Source organism: Archocentrus centrarchus, chromosome 13 (assembly GCF_007364275.1).
Source record: "Archocentrus centrarchus isolate MPI-CPG fArcCen1 chromosome 13, fArcCen1, whole genome shotgun sequence".
Classification (NCBI taxonomy): domain Eukaryota; kingdom Metazoa; phylum Chordata; class Actinopteri; order Cichliformes; family Cichlidae; genus Archocentrus; species Archocentrus centrarchus.
The window spans coordinates 7,720,007-7,736,463 of record NC_044358.1 but is presented as its reverse complement, the minus strand read 5'-3'; the positions used below and the strand labels follow the sequence as shown (position 1 = coordinate 7,736,463).

General features: G+C 40.9%; 1 protein-coding gene across 1 annotated transcript in view; it reads right to left on the bottom strand.

Annotated features, from left to right (window-relative positions):
* LOC115790204 (leucine-rich repeat and fibronectin type III domain-containing protein 1-like protein) overlaps positions 1-16,457 on the bottom strand; it is a 474,798-nt gene that overhangs the window by 157,174 nt on the left and 301,167 nt on the right. The window contains exon 5 of the mRNA XM_030743914.1: positions 136-219. The gene's annotated coding sequence lies outside the window, so the exon portion shown is untranslated. The remainder of the gene's footprint in view (positions 1-135; positions 220-16,457) is intronic.

The window sequence follows — 16,457 nt, the reverse complement described above, 5'->3', positions numbered from 1 at the left end:
TTAAGTAGGTTTTATATCGATTTTTTTCCCCCAAATCAAATCAAGTGGTGCATTTAAAAAGCACTAGGCACAGTAAGGGCAGTCATATACTGGACCCTCACTGGAAGAAAACAGCTGAAAAAAAAGCAAACCTACCTGCTTCAGTATTTCTTCAACAAGGTGAGCCAATCAGGACCAAGTCCGGTTGTGATGTGACCACTCGATTTGATGAAGAACAGCCTGAAAAAAGAAGAATTTTACTGGTTAGTGAATTGTGAGAATGTCTTGTCTTGTGTGTCAGTGTCATCATCTGCCAAGTTTTCAGGCTCAAGTTATTTACACCAGACAAACTGCAGTTACTTTTAAGGGAACACAAGATGGAAGAAGCTTAATTTTTTTCTATTTTTGTAATACATATGGTTTCAGAAGATTTTTGTCAAGCATACTGAGGCTGGACATGATATACCAATAGAATAAACTTTAAATTTTAAAAGTAGCCATAAGAAAAGGAAATACCTCCGTTTGACCAGTAAAGTTAAAAGCAGTTACAATGTTATCTTTTAGTTTTCACCGTGTGACTGGTTTGAAAATTGTTGATAGAAGCGCACCCAGCAGGCCGACACTGTAATGGTGATCCTGGAAAAATCTGGGACATTTAGGTATAGTTTGTACATCAGTGTGCTGAAACCATACAAAGCAAGGATAGCTGGCATAGAGGTTCAATTCCCTACAGGGACGCACATGATTCAAATGTAGGTCAGAGTCCAGCAGTGTGAGGCTGTTTGTTTGAATCATTCACCAAATGGCAGATGTCATCCAAACTCAGACAAAGAACAAACAACAACAAAGAAACCCAGGCACACATTAAATATTTAAAACAATACGATGATCTAATTTGAAGCAGTTATGGGGAAAAACAGAACAAATATGATGATGAAGAATACATTTCTTTGCAGAGAACCTGCAGACAGATTAGCAAAACCACTGAAACGTGTCCAGCGAGCTCCACAGCAAATCTGTTTTTAGTTTTGATGTAACACCTCTGCTTCCCAGCGATATCAGTCAAAGGCAGTCACACTATAAAAGCAGTTTTTTGAAGATTCGGGTTTTTTCATTTGAAACCTCTTGAGCAAAACCTTTATGCTGCAACAAAGTGGAAACCTGGTGAAAACTGCAGTTCCTCTAACGGCCACTTGAGGACGGCTTCAAATGTTAAAATGACCGTCTTTACAGCAGAAATAAACATGTTTACAGCTGCTACAGAGCTGCTTTGGTCTCTGTGGTTTCCCCCTTTGTTAAAACAGTGAGTGACTGACACTTGATTGATTACTTGGTTAAGCATGTAGCCACTCTGATTGGCAGTTGTAGCTGTTGCTGCTACCTGTCTCTAGGCCTCACCTGTATTAATTTGTGCCACTAAGGAGAACCTGTTTGACTGCGGTTGTGCTGCTTTGTGCCTTTTGGATGTGTACGGTTCACAAACCAAGTTTGCTAGCGCAGCTATCACTCCATCTCGTCCACATACAGTCCACTCTGGATTTAGAAGAAGAAAAAAAAAATACTGGTGGTGACCAAAGCACTGAGCATTGGGGAGAGTTTAAGGATGATGTGGCTATGCGCATCTTCTTTATAAAGGGTATATCTGTTAAGATATAATAGGTGACGTTGCAGACCTCCCTATCTTTTGGCATAATGGAAATACCATGTGACTAAAATTTAATCACGGGGACCAAAATTAACATTTCTCCACACAAAAAGAAGGAGCAGCTCTAAAGACTTTGACAGCGACTCTGTTAATCATCAGAATATATTCCATCTGGTCCATTGCCATTTGGAAAATGTAGACAAGCTGTATGATTTTGCAAAAAGCCAGCAGGAAGTCCGCTAGCTTGGTGGAAAGAAATGTAACTTTAGCATGATCTCCACGGGTTTCACTTAGAAGGAAGCTAATGAGCATGCTCTGTCGGCCCAAAACTGTGGAAGCCCGTGCTACGTCTTTGTAACAAATGGGGGAAGGCTGGAAAAGTTTTTTGGCACATGAACGTGCACCCTCCATTTGTATGAATGAGGCTTTTGGCTATTTGTAATGCCACATAACTGAAAGCTGCACAGTACGATGCTTCTGTATGATCTACATTTCACAAGTTGAAAATTCATGTTGCCTTCCAAGCCTGCAATTAAGTACAAATGTCCAAAAAAGACTGGGAATCAGGATTATGAGATGTATACATACAGTACAGCCTCTCTGAATTGTAGAGAAAAAAACTCATCTGAATGTGACTGGATTAAAAAGGCAGAAGAACATCTAAATGAGCATGAAAGATTGAGATCTATTGGGCCGTTAGATCTGATCCTCTTCACTTAATCTCACTATCTAACATCTGAATTAAACACCACCCCTCATCTTCAACACCCAGCAGCTGCATGCGAATAAAAGCAGCGCGCCCTCCCCTTTTGCTCTCTCCCTGAGTGCTGATATCGATGATGGCACAGCAAGGATCTCGACGTTTCACTTTTAAATGAGCAAGTCAGGATGCTTGAGCGTCAGCTCCAAAGGAGGCCCTTTGTACCGCAGAGGCCAATCTGTCTGGTTAATGAGACTGTGGCTCAGACCCGGACAGTGAGGCCTTATGGGAAGAATGTTGCTGCTGCTCTGGTCTTATTAAGATGACAGGAGAGATACGTAGATGAGAGAGAGTGAGTCTGGCTCTGTTCACTGTCCAGCCCTCCTCTGTCTATAATCTGCTCTGCTGACACTCTGCTACATTCAACTGTAATTATGCTTTGGGGGGAGGAGTCGTCCACAGTGGGAGACGATGAAGGTTTGTACTGTGCGCTGATGATAATCATGTTCATAATGATAACCAGAAGTGTACAATAGCTATTCTAGAGGTAGCTACAGAAGGTGAGGTTTTCATCACTGTGCAGCATGGATCTAATGGACGCAGGTTTGATATGACGTAGGGACAGGGTGAAATTTCCCTTTATCTCTAATAGTAACCATAATTTACCACATGAACAGCATGTTTCACTGAGTAAGACTTGAAACTAATGACTGAGACCATAAGTAAAAGAGTCAGATACGATATTTTATTTTTATGGACTTCGGTACAATGAGATCAGACCAAAGGGGCTGCCCCCTGCTGGCCAATAGAAACAATACAGTTAAGGCACTTATGCATTGGTTTCACTTTTCAGAACTGGAAGCTGCATCACCATCTGTTGGTGTTAAAAACAAAGACAGATGCCAGAACAGCTGCATACATTTCTTGATTATTGGCAAACATAATTTAATGACTATTCAGTTATTCAAAAATCATGACTATCCCTAATATGTAAACTGTAGACCTGTAATATGTTTCAAACCTACTGAATCACAGCCTGCTGTGATTCTTCCCAAACTGCATCCTACTTGACTTTCATGATAACAGCTGGAGGAAAGATAACAAGCTTCTGCTGCCAAAACTTAATTATTTCTTCTTTGTTGAAATACATGTTTATTTTTTCCTTTTTTTAAACCTCCATTTGGGTTTGTTGTAGTATTCTGATGAAACACTGATCTCTTTCTCTCTGTCAATAAAAAAAAACATCCATCTTCTTCTCTATATTTCACCGGACAGTGAAAACTTCTCCTGTGGGTTCCTGGGCTGAAAGATTAGTTGTTTATAACCACATAAGTTTAGTTTGCCTACATTTCTAAATATATATTTGGGCAGCAACTATACAACAGTCATGACTTATAGAAGGTTTATTGTCCAACAGATGGAGATTCATGGCACGCTGATGGTATAGTGACAGTTTTTGAAAGAATCAGAGCATCAACAGTGTTTGCTCAACATGCAATCTGCTCCACTTATGTTGTTTTGCAAAGTAGTTTGTAAATAATTTCTGAAAGGAGCCCATTTGTTTTTTTTATCTCTAAAGTTATCTCTGTGGGAAACATGTTGATATTCATGTTCTGGTTGATCATCAGTAAAAATTATAAAACCACTAGAAGAGGGAGACAGAAGACTCATCATTAATAGGGACTCTGTGATTGTTTAGCTACTGAATATTATTAAATAAAGATATAATAAAGTAAAAACTGTAAAACAATTCACGATTGCTCGAAAGATTTGAAGATGAAAGTTCTGATTCATGTTTTATCCCTCCTTGTGCCTCTTCGTCCTTATTTAGAGCAGTTTTTTTTATATCAAAGAGGTTTCAGGCTGTAGGCTTTGACCAATAAGCCTTCCCTCTATGCTGCATTAAGACTTTCCGCCTCTCTCCTTCCTCTTCATTTTTTCCAATCTGTCCATCCATGTCCTTCAATCTCTCAGGGGACAGAGGGGCTGCAAATAAAGACGAGGCTGAAAGTGAAGGATCTGAGTGAGAGTATGATGCAGATTGTTGGATTTTCATGTAGCTCAAATGTGCTTTTTTTAACCTGAGGTCTGGGGTAGAAAACATGTCGCATCTGTCATCAACACAGAAATACATGGAGATAAAACCAATGGAATCTTTTGCACTGAGCCATAGAGACAAGAACTCCTTCAGCAATTACAGTAGACATTGTAAACTTTCAAATCTATCGCAAAGTCGTGCCACATACAGTACCAGCTCAAGCTTTAGACTGGTACTGTGTATCAGATCGATCCAGCAGCTGAACCTGCCTCCTCTCAGGTATAAACAGCATGTGTCTCTCCTTCAGCGTGAGCCTTCTTCCTGGTTACACCACCAAATCAGCTCAATTCTGGCTTCTTGTCATGTACATTTTAAGATTTCATTGATCACTTTTAAAGCATATCTGGGACTGGCCCCAAACTACATAGCAGAAATGTTGATCCCATATGAGCCAGTTCACCTCTACAAGCCTTAAAGGTGACCATATTTTTGCCTCGTGACGCAGCCTGAGGAGAACAGGCTCATGGAATCAACCACCACCCTGAAACCAATTCTATGCTTTATTGTCATGTCATTATATGTGATATTGTCCTTTATATGCTTTTATTGTACCGTTATCTTACAGTATTTCATTTTCTTTCTGTTCTTTTTAATATTGTACAGTCTCTACTTTATAATATAAAGCGCCGTGAGGCAAATGTTGTTGTGAATTAATGCTATATAACTAAAAGTGAATTAATTTGAACTGAATTAATAGTTAAGCAATGAGAAGAGTCTCTGTGGACCAGGCTGGTCACAAAATAAAAAGCACGCTAAAAGTGGTAACACAGATTCACTACGGGACTGATCCCAACGGTTATTAGATTTTTCAGACTTGAAGTCATGTGATCATTTTGTGAGGGTGAAGAACGACACCACAAGGTGTAAATGCTGCAGCTCAGCAGCTTACAGTGATTCCACGACCACGGCCTTGGAAAGCCTAAGGAAAAAGTAAATAAATGCACATACTATAAAATATAAAATGCATATACTCTGTGTGTGTGTGTGTGTGTGTGTCTGTGTGTATATATGTAATTAGCTTCATTTATGTGTTAAATTTATGGGTCTTCATTTCATTTCAAAGCAGTGTGAAAGACTCTCCAGCACTCTGCAGTAATTTATGGTCACTCCAGTTTCTCTCAGTTTGTCTCCTCTGCTGTCACCCCGAGTGGGAAATGCAGAGCAAGAGAGGCGAGACAGGGAAAAGAGAATATAGCAGCTACAGCTGATAACTCATTAGCTTAGTGTAAATGCATCAAAAGCTTTCCAACAAGTGTTCATTAATCTAAATCCAATGATGGACAGACAGACGCCAACTGAACCCACATGCCTGTAAGTGTGATGGCAGTGAGGCTTTTAACCCCCACCTCAGTTCAAAGGCTGAGAAGGTGCAACACTGATCAACATGTCCCTGTTCTTCTATAAAGACACACAGAACAGTGAGAGTGTGTGTGTGTGTGTGTGTGTGTGTGTGTGTATGTGTGTGTGTAAGAGAGAGAGAGAGAGAGAGACTATTAATTGGCCACTTGAATTAAAACCTATTACTTGACTGGTGTTGGTTTGGGGGCAGCCTAATAGAGCAAACAGATGAAGGCCAGCTGACTGGATACATGGACTGATGGATTAATTAATGGGTGGAGCCAATAGATGAATAGATTGATCCAGCCACTCTGTCATATCTCTTGGTGTTTAACAAACATGTGCTGTGTTCTCAAGTGGAACAAAGACTATAAACAGAAAGAAACTATGGAATAAAGTGCTCGTGTCACAGCGATGACAACTCAGTCTAATTCTATTAATAACCATCATTTAGCACCCTGATTAAGTCACTAATCCTCTCTGCTCTCAGCTCCACTGATTAACGCAGGATCACACACAGCAGAAACACACGACGTCTGACAAATTTACATGTGTTGTTCCCAGTCTTCACACATGCTGAGTACAGAATGCAGGAAAGAAGCCCATGCATACAGTGCTATGCCAAAGTTTAGAAGATGCTTCAAAAACAACGCCATGACTATTTTTTAACTCATGAATCAATTCCATGAACTCTAAATCAAAACGTTTGCTAGTAATTAATTAAAAGGAAGCTGAATTTTATTTATACAGTACCTTTCATGATAAACTCCACAAAGAGCTTCACAGCAAAATGCTAGAACATAAAAACCAAAGTTAACCAAGTTCACAAATATGAGCTTTCAGCTGTTTTTTGAAAGCTAGTCCACAGCTCTCAGGCTCAGAGGGAGAGCCTTCAACAGTCTGAGGGCCGCTGTTGTAAAAGCTCTGTCTCCTTTAGTTTTCAGCCTCGTCCGATGCACAGCCAGCAGGCCCTGATCACATGACCTCGAGGCCCTGCTGGGGACGTACAGATGTAAAAGTTCACTGATGTATGCTGGTGCTTGTCCACGCAAAGCGCTAAAGGTCAAAATCAGAATCTGTGTGGATTCAGAATTTAATGGGGAGCCAGTGCAGCTGGATCAGCAGTGGTGTGAAATGTGAGTGCTGAGAAGACTTAGTCAGAAGACTCACTGCAGCATTTTTTTTTTCTAATAACCTGTTGTGTTTGGCAGCCTAAGCAATCAAAATTATGGTCTGCATACTGTGTTGAGCCAGACACATTTGCTTTGGCAAGCGGATCTGTAAAAATACTCCTCGTGTTAGTCTTTTTTAAAATTACTTTATTTATTTAATTATTGAAATTGGTATGAAACAGTTTAACTATGCTGGAACTGACAGGCAGGAAAGAAGTGATAGAAGAAGGAAACAATGAAGGACGCAATGACGCAAATAATCAGTCACCAACTGCTGCATCTGTAACAAAACACAAAAAAGAACAAAGCAGCAAAACCAAAAACAGATACTAGCACATGATCATGGTTTGTTTATTTGTTTGTGTGTGTGTGAGTGCAAGTATCTTTGTACTGTGTGTTTGTCATGAAACATACTTCATAATGAAGGTTAGTGGCTGCAACAACACCCCCCCAGAAGCCGAAGACAGACAGAGAAGGACCCAGAAGACCCAGGCAATCCGCAGCACCACAGGTCAAAGGGGAAGGACCCTAGAGAACCAGAGGCACCGGGCACCTGACCCCACCAGCGCTAGCCAAGAACAGGGCCCCAAGTGCTCAAGAATCCCCCGACACCCGCCCGAGCTGAAGAGGCCCGTGCCACCCAGCCCACGACCCCCGAAGGGAGCAGGTCACCAACCATGCCAAAACATTGGGCCACGTGCTCTAAAACCACAAAGCACCCACAGCGGGGAACAGCAGACCCTCCCAGCCCCTACAACCATGTCCTATCGGGGTCATGGCTCAGCAACCCCAGATCCAGGCCCAGGCCCAGCTGTACACACACACACACACACACACACACACACACACACACACACACACACACACACACACACACACACACACACTGCAGACATTCCAAGGTGTTTTTGCTTAGACAAGGGAACAAAGAATTACAATAATCCAGATATATGAATTTCCAGTTCAGAGCATGACACAACGGGACTTAACTTATCAAAGGCAGAGGTCAGAGGTCAGGTCTAACATCAACAAACCAGAACATTCTCTTGCGTCACTTCCCTTTAATAATGAGCTGCCTCAACACTCACAGTTTTTCAGGGTACCTCATTGCCCAGCTGTGTACCTGAGCACATCACCATGCTGTCGGGTGTCTCTGGGATTAGATGCTCCCGGATGGTGCTGTGTAATAGATGATAAGCTAAACATCCAAAATCCCAAAAACATCTGCATATTGATATGTATCTATCAACAGGTGGCACGTTAATAGATTTGCTCTGTATTAGTTTTTATGAGGTTCTACCCAGAGCTACAGAGTGAAAGCACCTCAGGAGCGTCAGGCCCCAAAGACCCCCCCCCCCCCCCCCCCCCCGCGTTAAACTGTCCAATTTTACAGCAGAAACATGTTTACAGCCTGCTACGAAAAACTGCTTTGGTCCCTACAGCATATTTCCCCCTTCATAACAACCATACAGGGCACGAGTATTTTTTATAAGTTAACCACTTAACGATAACAGTAAGGCCTAAAGTTAAGGGCAAGACTGCTATTAGTCACTGGGCTTGAACTTTTAACCATGTTTGTACTGCTGGGGCCTTTTGGAGCATTTTGATGCAGTTATTGAGAAATAATTGGGCTTGCATTGAAGTAGCTGTACAGGTCATCTAAGAAGTTTGGGTGAGTGAAACTCTAGTGCGTTATTAGGCTGTCACTCAGCACTAAGGGCCTTTACACACGAAATGACATGAAATTCTGAATATTGCTGATGTGAACTTGTCATGTAACCGACAGACACACCAGATGCGTTACGTGAATAGTTTGTTCTCATAAAAAACACTGTGAAAATGATGCTGTCATGAGGACCTGATGAGAAGGAAGAAACAGAGATTCTGGGTTCAGCCAACTCTCATGGTTTCATGGTTTGAGCCCAAAGTTGAAGCTGCATCACGGCTGCTTTCAGGATGTCAGTGGGGCAGTTTGAGCTCTTATTGGCAGAGTTGGGGGAGGCACAGGAAATAATTTCAGTAGCTCAATTGACCTGGAGCAGCATGTAGCTGTGTGTCTTTGAAAAATATTTTCCTGTTCCCACATCACTGTGTCTTCAGTATATCTGACAGAAGGGTACCTGCAAAGGTGAGAAGGAAGGCCTACAAGATGGTAAACCTGCTCTGTTGTATGGTTTGAAGATGGTGGCACTGACAGACAGGTGGAGTTGGGAGTGGCAAAGTTGATTATGTTTATTTTATTGGACAGACAGAATTATAAATGTGTATATTAAAGATATCCACTTATATAGCCACTTTCCCAGAGGAGGGAATGCGGCTATATTGGCCTAAGGATGTCGTGCGAGGCAGGAAAAGAGGAAAACCAAAGAGAAGGTCCATGGATGCAGTGAGAGAGGACGTCCAGACGGTTAGTTTAACAGAAGTTGATGCAAAGGATAGGGTGAGACGGAGGCAGATGATCCTTAGTGACAACCCTTAGAGGAGCAGCCAAAAGAAGAAGATGACTTAGCACGAATTACTGTATCATGTGCCTGTATGATGAGCTCGTACAGTTTATGGATCCACCAGGCTAGCTAGCATTATCAGTACATTCAGCACGCCACTACATCATCACCAATATGGCCACTTCAGATTCCAAAAAATAACACAGCTGTGGCAAAAAAAAAAAAAAAAAGTTAAAGTTCTTGTTGAAGCAGAAACCAATGGGTTACATCACAGCGGCAATGTCTGTCTTTTATATAGTTTGTGGGTTCAACGAGTACAATTTTTAAAGTAACAAAATTAATTTGTTCATAAATTTCATGGATTCAAGCTTCGTGCCAACTTGCACAAAATTTGAGATTTTTGTTTTATTTTGTACGCAAAATAAGTTTACAAAAACCTCATCAAAAAATCTCAAAACATCATCATCGTCATCTTCATCATCGTTGTCATCATCATCATCATCATAATTGCTGTACCATTTTAATATGACATCAACCAAATGCTGCTGCATGTGGTCTGTGCTCCTCAACAAATGTTTTTTTCATTAATAAATAGTTACCAAAACCATTCATGGAAGAAAAAACTGTCATTTGACCAAGAAACCTTTTCCTGACCCCAAAAATATTATTTTTATTAGCATGTTTTCATCAGTATCAAGTAGCTGATTTGTAACTCTGGGAACAAGCAAAACACTTCAGTGCAGCATTCCTGAGAGTCACATTTAGCACCAGCATACAGCATAAATGTACTCCTGGAGAGATAAATGGACAGAGAGATGAACTTATTATCCACAAATATTCAGGCAGTATTTGTGGAAAGGAGAAGGAAAGGAGAAGGAAAGGAAGAGGAGGAGCAGAAACAGACGGCATAGGATGCAAGGATGGCAGGATAGAGAAGTTAATAGGTGGAGGGCTGTTTTATCCCCAGAGAGAAGTATGAATTCAGCAGGGAAGCAGCAGGAGTGGCAGACCCTGCATCTGTCTGCCAACACACACATACACGTGCAGGCTATTAATGCTCCTGATTGGCTAAAAATATACAGTGTATCGACACCTACTGTGAATGAATGTATGTAGGCAATAAGGGTGCATTCAGGTTTGTTTGTGTAAATTTGTGTGTGTGTGCTGGCAGCGTCTGGAGGCTGGCAGATGGTCAGAGCTGAGTCTCTCTCCCCTGTGGGTCTGTCATCTCTCTCCATCCAGCCCTTCCTCCCTACAGCTCCACCTCCAGGGCGCTGCGCCAGTATTAAGCCCCACCAGAACATCCCCCAGCTGGGCACAGACCTCCACCACCTCCTCCCTGCATGCATGGAGCTGAACCGGCAGAACTTTTTTGGATAAAAATCTCACTGTTTGCAGCTTTTTTTTTTTATCCATTTGAATTGAACAGGTATTGAAGGTTAAAGCTGTCTATTAAACAGTACGGATGTTTCATAGCACTGAAAGCAGCCAAACATTTTCAAATATCCATGGGCATCAGTTTCAAAGGAAACCTGTTTTCTTTGATTCCTGGGGGATTTGATTCGTGACACGGACTTAAGATTTTCATTTTCACTACTGAGCCGGGAGGTGAAAGGAGCTCAAGTGTCACATTCAAGGATATTCAGCTGTTTATAGGGACATTTTATTGGAATTACACCCACAGAGAATTACAATTTGTTTGGAACTATCAAAACTAAAACATACATTTTTCCTTTTTTTTTTGTTTTTTTCTAAAAAGTGAGATGTTTGTTGCAGGTCATTTAGGTTGTTTTTCATGTTACAGGCACATAAAGAGGAACAGACAGCACATCCAAGGTAGTCCTATTTACAGAAAAAAAGATTAGTAGCTGCTCAAGGCCACAAACACCCAGACTAAATACAACTGTTTGATGATTCTCTAACGATGTTTACCAGTGATCCCGACACAAAAATAGAATTATGAATAAACATTCATCTGCTCTGAGCCCAAACAGCTCCATTATTGACTAAATGACCTCGACAACACTCGCAGTGGCCGATCAGGGAGGCGGAAAGAAGGTCAATGACAATTTCAAGACTGAATTGGATGAACTTCAATCAAAACACAAGCCCAAACGAGCTCTGATGCAAAAGAGGAAGTGTAATGCATTACCTCACACTAATACTTTATCGTCAGCTGTTCAGCTGACGTGAGCATTTACAGTTAGATCCATACGTATTTGGACAATTTTTATAGTTTTGCCTCTGTGTTAATTTTAGGCCTTGATTTTACTCTATTACCTGGACATGGAGCGCTGAGGTAGGCTCTTCTGGATGTTAGTCTAAACTAGCCATGCTGGCATTGAGCAGTGGTTTGCTGCTTGTCTCTATGTACCTTCATAAGGCATCTCTCGACTGTGGCCTGTGACAGTGATGCGCCTTCCTCCTCAGGAGTCTTCTTGACTTGGATGGATGTTTGAAGGGGTGTTTCTTAAACAAGGGAATAATTATGCCATCATCCACTTTAGTGGTCTTCGAGAGCTTTTGGTGTTGCTGAGCTGACATGTGTATTCCTTCTTTTTAAAAATCAGATTGTTGATTTAGCCTCTTTTAAAGTTTTTGCTCTTTCAGCTTGATTTGGTTTTTGAGCCCAATGACGGCCTCCTTCATCATCTCTTTGACCTCATGCTGAAAGTTCCAGTGATCATGAAACTGCTTGTTGGTCCAATTACTTTTGAGCCTCTGAAAATACAGGTGCTGGTCATGAAATTAGAATATCATGAAAAAGTTGATTTATTTCAGTAATTCCACTCAAAAAGTGAAACTTGTATATTATTTTCATTCATTGCACACAGACTGATAGATTTCAAATGTTTATTTCTTTTAATTTTGATGATTATAACTGACAACTAATGAAAACATTAAATTCAGTGTCTCAGAAATTTAGAATATTGTGAAAAGGTTCAATATTGAAGACACGTGGTGCCACACTCTAATCAGCTAATTAACTCCAAACACCTGCAAAGGCCTTTAAATGGTCTCTCAGTCTAGTTCTGTAGGCTACACAATCATGAGGAAGACTGCTGACTTGACATTTGTTCAAAAGACGACCTTTGACACCTTGCACAAGGAGGGCAAGACACAAAAGGTCATTACTAAAGAGGCTGCTGTTCACAGAGCTCTGTGTCCAAGCACATTAATAGAGAGGCGAAGGGAAGGAAAAGATGTGGTAGAAAAAAGTGTACAACAACAGGGATAACTGCACCCTGGAGAGGATTGTGGAACAAAAGCCATTCAAAAATGTGGGGGGAGATTCACAAAGAGTGGACTGCAGCAGGAGTCAGTGCTTCAAGAAGCACAGACGTATGCAGACATGGGTTTCAGCTGTCGCAGTCCTCGTGTTAAGCCACTCTTGAACAAGAGACGGTGTCACAAGCGTCTCGCCTGGGCTGAAGACAAAAAGGACTGGACTGCTGCTGAGTGCTCCAAAGTTATGTTCTCTGATCAAAGTCAATGTTGCATTTCCTTTGGAAATCAAGGTCCCAGAGTCTGGAGGAAGAGAGGAGAGGCACAGAATCTACGCTGGCTGAGGTCCAGTGTAAAGTTTCCACAGTCAGTGATGGTTTGGGGTGCCATCTGCTGGTGTTGGTCCACTGTGTTTTCTGAGGTCCAAGGTCAACGTAGCTGTCTACCAGGAAGTTTTAGAGCTCTTCATGCTTCCTGCTGCTGACCAACTTTATGGAGTTGCAGATTTCATTTTCCAACAGGACTTGGCACCTGCACACAGTGCCAAAGCTACCATAACCTACTTTAAGGACCATGGTATCCCTGTTCTTGATTGGCCAGCAAACTCGCCTGACCTTTAACCCCATAGAAAATCTATGGGCTATTGTGAAAGGGAAGATGTGATACGCCAGACCCAACAATTCAGAAGAGCTGAAGGCCACTATCAGAGCAACCTGGGCTCTCATAACACCTGAGCAGTGCCACAGACTGATCGACCCCATGCCACGCTGCACTGCTGCAGTAATCCAGGCAAAAGGAGCCCCAACTAAGTACTGAGTGCAGTACATGCTAATAATTTTCATGGTAATACTTTCTAGTTGGCCAACATTTTAAAAATCCTTTTTTTGTATTGGTCTTAAGTAATATTCTAATTTTCTGAGATACTGAATTTGGGGTTTTCATTAGTTGTCAGTTATAATCATCAAAATTAAAAGAAAAAAACATTTGAAATATATCAGTCTGTGTGTTATGAATGACTATAATCTACACGTTTCACTTTTTGAATGGAATTACTGAAATAAATCAATATTTTCATGATATTCTAATTTTATGACCAGCACCTGTACCTTGTAAAAACAGTTAATGCAATATTGTTGTTAAACCTCACCAATTAAAGCTGAAAGTCTGTGTTTTATTAATATGTTGATTTGGGTGTATTATTTTTTTTGTCTTTATCTTGTTGTGTGTTGTGTGATTTGTTTCTATGGCCTATGAGTCTGGGATAAATACAGATTGATTTTGACTTTGATTTCAAATCCTCTGCATTTATGCAGTATTGTGGCTCCAGCAGCTCTGGATCAGGTTTTTTTCCCTGCATTCTTTACTGCTTGTGAATAAAGAGCTCTCAGTAGTACTGCTTTTAAGTCCAAAATTTAATATTAATTTTCATGATCGAATGTCAATATAACCAATTGTTTTTAAGCAATCTGATTTAGATTTTTCAGTTCATTTTATTTCCACATTCAGAATGGACAGAATGCCACAGTGCATGACTCCAAGCACGTTATTATATATCTCTCTCTGCCTGTGACACTGGGGTCTGGTGTCATCAGACGTGTTTGATACTGAAAGGACAGAGAAAACAGGAGGCTTCAAGGGGACACCACAGAGATCTGAGAAGATTTTTCTATCAAAGGCAACGTCCTTTTAATATACGTCTGATAACCCACTGGTCAGCTGATCCCACAGGACAGTTATTAATAAGAATACTGCATGATTATGATACTGTAGATCAGATAAACTACGTGTTCATCTACACAGGCAGTTGGTAGGGTATAGATAGCAGGTACAATAACACTAACTTAGTGTAAATGATTAAAGGTGCATTCAGTGTGAATGATGGATGAAAACAGTCTGTGACTGCATAATTTTTCTTCAAAAGCCAAAAAGCTTTTCTATTTTCATCTGCTTTTCTCATCCAGTGAAGTGCATCTCGCCTCTTTAGGAGATGAAAAATGAGTTGCAGCTCCTTCAAATATTTGTCCAGTACAGCAGCACTGTTACAGGTACAATTACTCCTACACTATCAGTTTGAACCTGAAAGAAAACAACAAAAAAAACATTTGCCATTGTGTCTGCAGCCTTCTGTTAACAAAATATATAACTTTTTATAGATTTTCCAGTTAGTGTGGAACACAGTGATGCTACAGTATATTTGTTATTGCTATTTTGTAGGCGTTGTGTTGTTTTGCAAACTGTTAATCTGCACATTATAATACAGGACATGGGGTTTCATCAGAACTATCAGCTGTTGGCCTGTCAGGGACCTTCTTCACTTCCTACTTGGTGTTATCATGCAGTTAAATAGTGTTTGTATGGATCCCACATATATAATGAATCTGTGGCTGTGAAAAAAGTCTTCAGCACAAGAGTTCTGGCTGTTTCAAAGACTTTTCTTTAGCTTTGTCTTTGAAATTTCACCTCTAGGCAACATTTGGTTTGATTTGTAAATTTTTACGAGGTCAGGTTTCCTCAGCGTAGAACGAATGCTTCAGGAGATTATAATTTATCAGCAATTTATAGAGCCATTTACTGTATTTACTACACTAACTGCAGAACAAGGGAAACCATATGAGTTATTTTAATGCCCCAGTTCTGAGAGTGTCCTCCCACTGTGAGCATTTCTGTACTTAATTTTATACTTCAAGATTCTGCTCATTCCTTCAATGAAATGAGGTACTTTCTAATATTTTGCCCAGAAGCTACTTTCCAACCTTCATGTGACTGCAGACACACGTGAAAGTAATACATATAAATGTTAGAAACAGACACCGAGGCCATCAAGATGGCAGGCACCAGAAGATGAGGAAGGCCACTCATCGTGTTACAGAGGGGCATCATAAAAGGTGGAGAACTTATATAAAAGTCCTTGTCAGGTTTGGGTTAAATTTATTGGACTAAACTTCTGTTTTCATGGATAGTGTCTAGACACTATTATAATATTCTGTGACCCCATCTATGCAGACTTCGGTGCAATACTGGGATGGACTACACCAGCAGTATTCATACAACAGCATGTTTAGCAATGACCAGCATAGATGATACAACAGAACTAGAAGCAGAATTGTTGGGCAGCTGATAGCCATGTAAGGGGCTGGATTTGGGTAACATTTGGGTGAAATGGCGACCATTTGAGTAATTCTTTCATCTTTACATTAAAGAAACTATGAGCTGAATGAAAGTAGTACTTTGAAAATATTGAGCCAAACCCTAAATTTCAGCTGTGACGACTCAGAGTTGTTTGGCTGACTGAACGTTCGTATCCACCAATCAGAGAAGTGCCAGTGGGATGTGTCAGTCAGTCAGAAAAGTCTATTTGCTGTGGCTGACTGTGTCTGTTTGATGGGTGATTTCCTGGTTGACTGATAGTGTTTTGAATGACTGATGAAGTGGATGATTTGGTTGAGTGGGTGTGCGTCCCTGAGGTGATAAACTGAACCCATCCTTAGTTTACAGGCTGAATATCAAATTGGCCTTGTCTCTGGCTTTTGTCACTTCATCTTTTATATTTTCCCCTGCTAGCTTTTTTCCCTTTTCACAATCTTTCTCATGTCACATTTTCTTCCATGCGCTGTCTCTGTGCTTCGCGTCTGCCCTCTGTGACTTTCTGTTTTTGTCAACGTTCCCCTTTAATTCCACGTCACACTTGCTTTACTTCTACTTGACGCCTTTCCTCTTGTTTCACTTTATTCTGTTGTCTGAGATTTTGGCTCTTTCTTCTACATATTATCTCAGTGATATGTTGTGGATGTTTCAGCCACTTTGTCTTCTGTGCTTGCAAATGGTGGGTGAAGAGGGTCAACTCATTCCTGGCCAG